Raw genomic sequence first — 9,616 nt, 5'->3', positions numbered from 1 at the left:
CTGATTTATTCGTGTACGCACCAGACGGAAAAACAAAAAATATCGTGTATCCACAAGCACTCCAATAAATAAATAGAATTGAAACGACACTTTGAAATGTTTTTCCAATGAAAATGAATAATAATAATAATAATATAATAATAAGTTTCAATAAAAATGATAAAATGTAAATTGAATTTTATTATAACGAGTTTGCTTGAATTTCGTTTCTTCTGAGATCGCAGCAATGCGCGACGGGTAAGCTAGTTATATAAATAATATACAGGGTGTATTAGAATGACGTTTTAAAAATTTGGGGGATTGTAGAGGATGAAATTTTGAACGTTTTGATATAAGGAACCAGTCAAATTCCGAAATCACACTAATCACAGTTCACAAAACGTTTATAACAACAAATAAGATTTACATATACTTATGATGTTCACAAGAACTACAAATGACAACGTTTAAGATTTGCAAAGTAGCTTTTCACACACAAAATAAATCAGAGTCCAAAAGTCAAGTAATCCACTACAGGTCCATCAAAAAGGTCACCTTGTGATGTATTCCTCAGATGTAGTTATATATATATCCCTTCAGACATTCATTACAGCTTGGCGAGATGAAACCACCTTCTTCAACAAGATCATTTTAGCAACTAACTTGACTTAGACGAGCTTAGGCAAACTTAGACAAACTTCGGCGTACTTCAGTGAAGTCAGACCAACTTAGCTCTCCTGCCTAAACCCAATCTTTTTATACGGATTGAAGAAAACGCTGATCAACCAATCAGCGTTTTGTAGTATTATCAGACATCTTCCAATCGTACAATGATCACTGGCCAATCAGCGATCGTAGATTCAAAACTACTGGTCGTTTCTTGATCCGAGTTTCTACAGTGTCGATTGTTGCTTGTTTGAAAAGAAAAAGGGCAGGAAACGTACATTTTATTTTGACTTGGTTCTTGGTCCTCTGACTACCTACAAGTCTGGATTTTTTTTATGTGCAAATGATTTGGGTACCTAATATTCTGTGCCAAATATCAACTCTTGACATGTACAGTACTCCTTCATATCTCTAAGCTGGTAACATAAACCAGTAGTATGATTTTATAAACAAGACATAGTCTTGTCAATAAATTAAAATTTAATAAAAAGAACCAACTTTTTTATTTTCCAAAACACCATTAAAATATAACATTTTAAATATGAGCAATTATTTATTGTAACATTGTCATAATGCCAGGCTGCAATTCTTAATCATATTTTTAATTAATTTAATTTAAAATATATGTTCTCCATCTCAAATTAATACTGTAGTGGCTTGCTCCTATACATCATACTTTTAATATCATGCTCGCAAGAGTCATGCCAGTCATCTATCTAACTCCATTTGGGAAAGTTTTGAATTGAAATAATGTGACTTCCAGTTTGCATCGGAAGTTCATATATAGTTAATTGAGGCCTCATACCACTAAGCTTTTCATATCTGGTTTCAACTTTCATGTAAACACCACTCTTGAGATTAAGGAAGACTGGATAGACAGACAACAATGGGAATATATAGGTCTACAATTTTTTCAAATTGCAGCCCAATAATATACAAATTTATTACACTTCATTTAAAATATTTAAATACTTAATTTTAACTTTAAATAAGTTTAAATAATATTTTAAAATATTTGTTAAGTAATAAAATAAAAGCAAAAATGGTCCCCACAGGTCTGTGGAACACAGTTTACTTTCAGAACTACTGTGTTAGACCTATGTCATGAAACATTTTATTGGATTTGAGAACATTTATATCTGATATCAATTAACATTTCTTTCATTTCATAAATTGGTAACACTTGTTACTAACCATAACATATAAGTAAGATTTCAGTATGGATTTTTTATAGTTATTTTTAGTACAGGTATTGAAAATATATGACATAATTATGGTATTGTTTTAAAGATTTAAAATCTATTAAAAAGGAAATAGCTATTATATATTATTAGATTTGATAAAGGAATTGAATTTGATTTCTTTGATATTTATTCATTTGTAATGTGAAAATATTTGAAATTAATGTTAAGTTATAAAGTTATAATGTTATACTTTTTTAAATAATGTAATTATTGTTTTAATAAATATAATATTAAAATTGAATAAAGTTAATAATTAATAATTTTTAAAATAATTATTAAATTTTATTATTAAATTGAAAATTAATATTCTACATAAAATTGATGTGTGCATAATTTCATATAGCATTTGTGAAGGTGAAAATGCAAATATCTGGAAATATTGTATTCAGCACATTGCATCGTTGAAGTAAGTGTTACAAAAACTTTCAGAAATATTTCCTATTATTATTAATAAATATATTCAAATTTACTATATTTTGCAGATAGTTCTTAACAGGTTTCTTAATTTTAACATTAATTGCTGTGTTATTGACTTCTGAAATTTTTATATGAATTTTAAAAAGAATAAGATACAAGAGACACAACAATAATTTATTATTGTAATCTGTTTATATATATGTGACATATGAGGATTGATTGACATAAAATTTATCAATCAATAAATTAGATTTTCTACTGCAATATTCCATGAAATATAGGATAGAAACATGTGATCACTGCTGTTTAGTAGTATGAGTCTAGTGTATATGTGTACAGTATCAGTTTGTCATGCTATGTTATGTAACAATGAAGTTTAAACATGAACTTCTCTTCCTGAATCCATACAAAGCAATGAATACAGTGATCAGTGATTTAATTTTTATTGTAATTGTTTGAAGTTATATGATCCAATCTCTAAAATTATCTACCTTATTATTAAGTATAACATTCATTCATAATAAAATCCATACTTTTTTAGCTACCAGTACATTCAAATTCCTTTTGTCCAACATTTTCAGAATTTCATCATCATTCTTAGGATCTACTCTAATTCTATTGAATGTCCCGTCAATCATGCTTGATGGAAAGATTTTCCTCTTTATACCTGAAGACATTTATACAAAACTTAGGATTTATCTATAAATGAAACAAGCAAAAACAATATTAAACTTACTTGTTAGTTGGAATAAAATGGATAGACACCCAAACAACAGCAGCATACAAGTATATTTAAGCATTAAAAACACTGCCACCCAATCAAAATTTCCAACAATTAAATGTATTTTATTAATTTAATTAATCAAATTAAACTGATCAATTCCAGAAAATTGACATACAAAACACATTTTCATTGAAAATAATCTTTATGCAAATCAGAAAATGCAACACAGCAACCATGTGGTATGCATCCAAATTCTGATTACTTGAACAAAACTGACATGCTTTTTTCTATAAATGAAACAAACAAAAACAATGTTAATATCTGCTTAGTTTGAATAAAACATAGCTTCCTCCGATTGGAGGTTAATATTGAATGTTTCAGATATATAGATGTGAACCAGAGGGGAGGTCAGAAGTCGGCTGCCTCTCACTAGTCAGGATGATACGTCAGGCGAGTGGAGGGAGTGTTGCTTGGGGTCGACGATAAGGTGAAGGGCGTGATCAAGTAAAGGAGTCTACCATATTTAACCAATTTAACAACTATTTATTAAACTAAGCAAAATGGACAAAGAGACTACACAAATAGCATTTCTACACCGCCTAATATGCTTGAGAGAGAGTTTCCCACTTTTCATACCTTTTTGTATGTTCCGTGACGAGTAAGTCTGTAGACGCACTTAATTGTCCAATAAAAGGTGGGTTTAATCCAACTGAGGCACAATTATAAAATGTTCGCGACTTTGGCAATGATCTGTTATCGACGATCGAAATTCGGAGTTCGGTGGGTTCAGAGAATCGGTGTGATGTCGTAGGTCCGGCGTTTGTTAAGAGACTCCCCCGAGAGGGGGTAAGAACTGTCTTTTATAGGTTTTTGTGGGGAATTTCCACCACGTGATCAGATGTTCATGAGTTAAAGGTTATAGGTGTTCCAGGGACTTAAAACAAATGATGAAAGTTGGATGTTAACTGTAAACTTTTCTGCAAGATGATCCCTAAGTTCTGCAGAGAACAATAGATGTTGATAGTTATGACAGGAATGTTTACACAGTCCCGGCTAAGATCGATTTTTTTTTCCCAATTCATTACATAAACGAAAGTAAAGTAATTAAAATTTTAGTTAATAAAAGAACGTAATTTTCGTTACAANCGAATTGGAAAAAAAAAACTTTTTTTACGGGCCGAACCAGAGGCTGCCCTAGCAAGATTTTGAGATGGTGCGAGATCTTATTGTGGTGTCACCCCGTAGAGACTAGATTGTACTGTACATAGAGATTACAGATACATTTTTCACATTATCGCGCATTATCAACATTCTACAGTGTAGAATCTACACTGTGCTGAAGACATTTGTAATAGAGCGTTAACTCTAATAGCAGAGTTACTTGTTGACTTTTTTTTTAGCCGTCAGAATTTTTCGTCGAGATATTCAGACTATTAAGTAGCTAATATTGACAGATCATTCGCGGGCCACATAAATTTATTAGACGGGCCGTAGGTTGGCCATGCCTGATTTAGCTCGTTGTTTGTGATTTCTGTCGTCTTGGAACTTTAACGATCATACGCGATTGTTTTTCTATCCATCAAATCTTTCCCCTTTTCCGAAATTGTTTTACTAAATTGACTATTTATGAGCGCTCGAGTCAGCGTTCTATCTGTTTACGAGAGCTTGTGTCAGAGTTTTACCTTTCGGTTTGACATTGACAGATCATTTAACACGTGTTGGAGTCATCCCGGGACTCATTGCTTACATTTTGTGCCGCGTTGTTTAGATCAAAGAGTTTTCCTCTCTCCCATATTTAGTCTATCGTTATAATTTAAACATAAAAATTTCACGATTTTAAGCGATTTCGGACCTCGTCTGGGAACTCACAAAATTTACGTTCGTATTAGTTCAAACACGTTCGACACAGGAATGCGCACATCACTTCGATACAATTATGTCACGGGCGACATTACACAGCCATTCCGGGGAATTAAATTGTCACACCTTGTATCTTAAAACATGTCAAATTAACCGTACTGTATATTGAAATGTCGTTATGATTTTTATACTTTTTTTTTTTAAACTCTTTCCGCCCTGTGGGCATTAAGAGAATCTCTTTAAGCAAGTCCATTATGGGTTCGGCAAGACCCACAATGGGGCGGCTGGGCGGTGAGGGAAGGGGGCCGATCTATCCGGACGGACCACCCCTCGAAAAATTCTTGAGGATTTTTCGACCCGTCCGGATTCGATCCCGGATACTCCAGAGCAGTTGGCTTCCACCTTGATCGTTTGGCCATCCGGCCTAAGTCCATGTAACCGAAAATCATTACATCGTCTGTCGATGGTAACGCCGCAAAACTAGATCATATATGGAATACTGTATTAAATTATATTTTGAATAAATTAATTTTTCTTCAAATACAGCAATTGCATTAAAGTGTTATTTTTCATAAAACTTTAAATACAGTCAGGGGCGGATCTAGGTTTTTCGGGGCTGAGGGCTTATTGGAGTCCAATGGGCCCCATTTTTTGTTAATACAAATATTGCTATAAATTATCGTCATTTTTATATTATGAATATTAACTAATTTTTACTATACGATAAGTGCTAATCGTTACTGAAAAAGTATTAAAAATTTATGTTAATAATTCAATTTTTGTGGGCCCTTGACACTTGGGGGCCCAAGGCTTAAGCCCTATTAGCCCTATATAAATCCGTTCCAGAATACAGTGCTTGATATTGTAGTCAAAACATAGGAACAAACGCGTTTCTGGACTATCAGAAAGATCCCTACTTCCATAAACTTCTGATAATTGAGTTTCCACTGTATATATAAATAAAATTTTACTTTCATAGACAAACAGTAATAAATAAAATTTAAAAACTTAAATCGTAAATATAATTTTTCTTCCAACGAAATATTTTTCGAATAATTTTTCGTATTTTATTTTTAATTTCTACCGCCAGGCGGAAGACTTTTAGTGAGGCGAAGGCGCTACTTATGAAATTTCAGTTGAACGTTATTAACTGTCAAAGTGATGAGTAAGAAGATAAACAGAATGTGTTTATTCAGAGTTTACTAAATTAAGTCGTTTTGCTGATACTTAAATAGTCCAAAACAATTGAAATTTATTACAAAAAGGAATCAAGACGTTTGTATGATTTTTAAATGTTTGCATGTTTGTAATTAATGAATTAAAGGTTATTATAGAGTTTATTTGCCTTTAGTTGAGAAAGTAATTTAACGATATTTTTATTATTTTTTGTTTTTGTAATTTAGAAGTTTCAACAATTTGAAAATGACAGATTTACCATCAAGACTTTATACTTGGGCAAGTAATGAAATGAAATTTTCTCCTACACCCGATTGTAAATATACATTAAATCCAAATGATTTAAAAGAGTAAGTAATCTATTCGGCTTAATTCGAGCTTTGAATGAGACGGTTGAGACCTTAATACTACGTTTGCACACAATCCATGACTCACTTTGATCTCGATTTACCCACAATCTCAATTGTAACTGTCGCCAGTCAAATGTCAAACTGTTCGCACAGGCCACTTTGAGAAGAACCTGGTTATTATACGTGATGATAAAACTGACATAACTATGCAGTAAGTCATGAACACCAACAAGCAAAATGGAAGTTTTGGTTAGAAATAAATACTTTTTCTTGCCATATATCTAATAATAGACAGATGTCATTGTCTCTCCAAATATATTTTTATTTCTGTTGATAGCCTGACATGTGTTCCGCAGCCATCTTATATTTTCTCACACGCATGGGATTGTGGGATCTCTCTTATGACTGGATCTAGTTTCAAGAACTCTCTTGAGTTGATCGCGATTGAACCTTGTTTCAGTCAAGATTGAAATGGTCGAGAGAGGTTGCACCACGGCATAGTTGCCGACCTTGATTGCAATCTAGATTGAATCGCTCAGTGTGAATGGGCTATAACGGAGCTGTAGATCATACTCGTGAGCAAAAAAATCAATGGAACCATACCCATACAAGTGATTCTTTGTGAGATATTTGCCTCCAAAAATCAGTTTTTACCATGAACCAATACTTTTGCCTGTTCTCCGTGCTCCACATCAATCGAGACTCACTATTGTTTTCTTTGACTGATGCTCTGCATGCAGTCCTGTGCTTTGGTGCTTGCTGTTGCTTGCACTTCACTGCTCGTGTGGGGTGAACCCCCTGAAACTATATACTGGTAACGTCAAGTACTCCACAATCAGTCAAGTTGGCTACTCAAAGCTGGCATAGTCACCTGGGCTAAGTAGTTAAATGTGATAGTCTTGGCAGAGCAATGCAACTCCTGATTGTGTGCATCCTGGAAGTAGGCTGATTTTGGGGGGCTATATTTCATAAAGGGTCTTGTGTAGAGGTATGGTTCCTTTGACTGCTTTGCTCCTATGGGTATAGTATACACTTCTGATAACATCCCAACCATCTCATTCAGAGGTATAATTGTATCAATAAGGTACAGTAGCATAGCAAACATAACTGGCGCCTGGGTCATGACACTTTGTCACCCCCTTCAGAAACACACAGTTTGTATTGGAGACCATTTGGGCGCCCCTCTGCGAGTGGCACCTGGTGCATGATAACCTCCATGCACCCCTTCGCTACGTCACTGATAAGGTATACATAAATCACATGTAAAATAATAAATAATTAGTTTATTTTTATTTTATTTATTATTGGTGAAAAGTAGGTAAATTACACAGAAATCTGATATTACTAATTTGTTAAGTTCCTTTAAAATTATTAAAGGTATTATTTTATTTAATTTTATAAATACAGTGGGTGATTGGTTAACGAACATAATCCATTCCAAGACTTTGTTCACTATCCGAATTGTTCATTAATTGATTATCAGTTTACCATAGGTTTTTATGGGAATTTGATTAATACATTCTGAAGACCCCAAAAGATAAAAAATATATACTTTCTTACTACGTTTATTTATATGTAATAGTAAAAATACATACATAAACAGTCTTGCATTTTTATTAGTCATGTTTTTTTCCGTTTGAAAGGATTAAAGATTGCTTTTCTCTCTTCTTTGGGATTTTTCAGAAGTACTTAATAGCATTGTAATTGTAGAAATCTCTAACCCTATTAGCCTCAACCTTGTTTGGATGCCATTCTAAGACCGTTATTCTGACATCCTCCCACTTCCTCAAAAGTTCTTTAATAGCAGATATCGGCATTAATCCTCTTTTTTCAGAAGAAAACATATCTCGCCAAGTTTCTTGGTGTTGTTCATTCAAGAGTTCTTGGCGTTCTTCTATTGTCAGATCCATTTCAGGTTCCATTATGAACTCTTTGATGTTCTTTATTTCTCAGATGTGATTTTTGTTACTCCTTTAGCTGCTTGAGTCTTCTTGATTATACACTTTTTTTCTTAGATAAGATTGAACTGCAGCCTGCTGTAGACCTGTTTAAGTCATACTGCCAAGCAACATCAGACACACACTTCTGCTCATTTTCTACCTTTGCTATTATATTCTCACCTTTCAAAAATAAAAACCAACACAAAATGTAATGAGTGCCTGTCTGGCAATCTCATGAATACTATAAAAGAATTGTTTGTCAGAAAAATAAAAGGCTGGAATTGCAATGGAGAAGTTTCAAAGTTTGGAGGAATACTATCAATCAGTATATACTGGGTTGAGCATTGATGTCAACATCTCCTGCACTCCAAAAAGTTTCAAATTGTTGCTGGAAGACAAGGAAAGACCAATCGATATTCATTATTTTATGTTGCTTCTTCCTGTGTTTGTTCTGTGAGGTGTTTGTTATCAGAACATAAAAATCTTTCAGGAAAGTGTTCGATAACCAATCACCCACTGTAGTTTTTTATTTAAAATAACGTTTGATTTATTTAAACCCAAATTTTATGTGTGATTATGTAGACTGTAACTGAAGTTAAAGATTATTTAAGTCAAGTTTTGTGAGTTTTCTTGATAAAAACTTGCATTTTTTGTTTATCTATATATATAAAAATGAATGTATGTCCTTCATGCATTACCACACTGTTTATTCGATTGTCATGAAACTTTGGGAAGTTGTTTAATATAGTCCCGTGAAGGTTTCTGGCATAGTACGACTGCCATGAAACTTTGGGAAGTTTTTAATACACTCCTGCGAAGGTTTCTGGCATAGTACATTTATCCTATGGTAGATGGAGCGAGTGTATATGAGCATTTCATCATGAGTTCGATTGATTTCAAATTGTGAAGACCATTTCCCCCCTCCAAAAAATATCTCTATATATGCATTTGTGAACTGTTATTTACGATATCTGTAATAATTTTTGTTTAATCACTTTATTTCAACTATTTTTTGCTAATTATGTATTCGCTTGAACTTTGTTAAAACCTTAACTGTATCCCAAACAACAACCAAAGTTGTAGAAGGAAATTTGCCTATTTTACTGATCTAGGGATCCTGCCTTTTCCAAATTTTAATATCAACTCAAAATAATTTAAAAAGACAAATTACAATAAAACGGTTAATTATCCAACTATCAGAAATTTCACAACATGCCAAGGAAGAGAGGAAGGAGAAATTAAATAATTAAAATTATAAAG

At 32.9% G+C, this 9,616-nt stretch overlaps 1 long non-coding RNA gene across 1 annotated transcript in view; it reads left to right on the top strand.

Moving 5' to 3' along the window:
* The first annotated feature begins 2,103 nt into the window (after nt 1–2,103).
* Nucleotides 2,104–9,616, top strand: part of LOC111615724 — a 15,707-nt gene continuing 8,194 nt past the window's right edge. The window contains exon 1 of the long non-coding RNA XR_002755127.1: nt 2,104–2,295. This is a non-coding gene — a long non-coding RNA (uncharacterized LOC111615724). The remainder of the gene's footprint in view (nt 2,296–9,616) is intronic.

This window comes from Centruroides sculpturatus, unplaced genomic scaffold, assembly GCF_000671375.1.
Source record: "Centruroides sculpturatus isolate CEXI.00-Female unplaced genomic scaffold, Cexi_2.0 scaffold2511, whole genome shotgun sequence".
Lineage (NCBI taxonomy): Eukaryota > Metazoa > Arthropoda > Arachnida > Scorpiones > Buthidae > Centruroides > Centruroides sculpturatus.
Note: the sequence above shows the minus strand (reverse complement) of the source record. Positions and strands in the feature narration are given on the sequence as shown.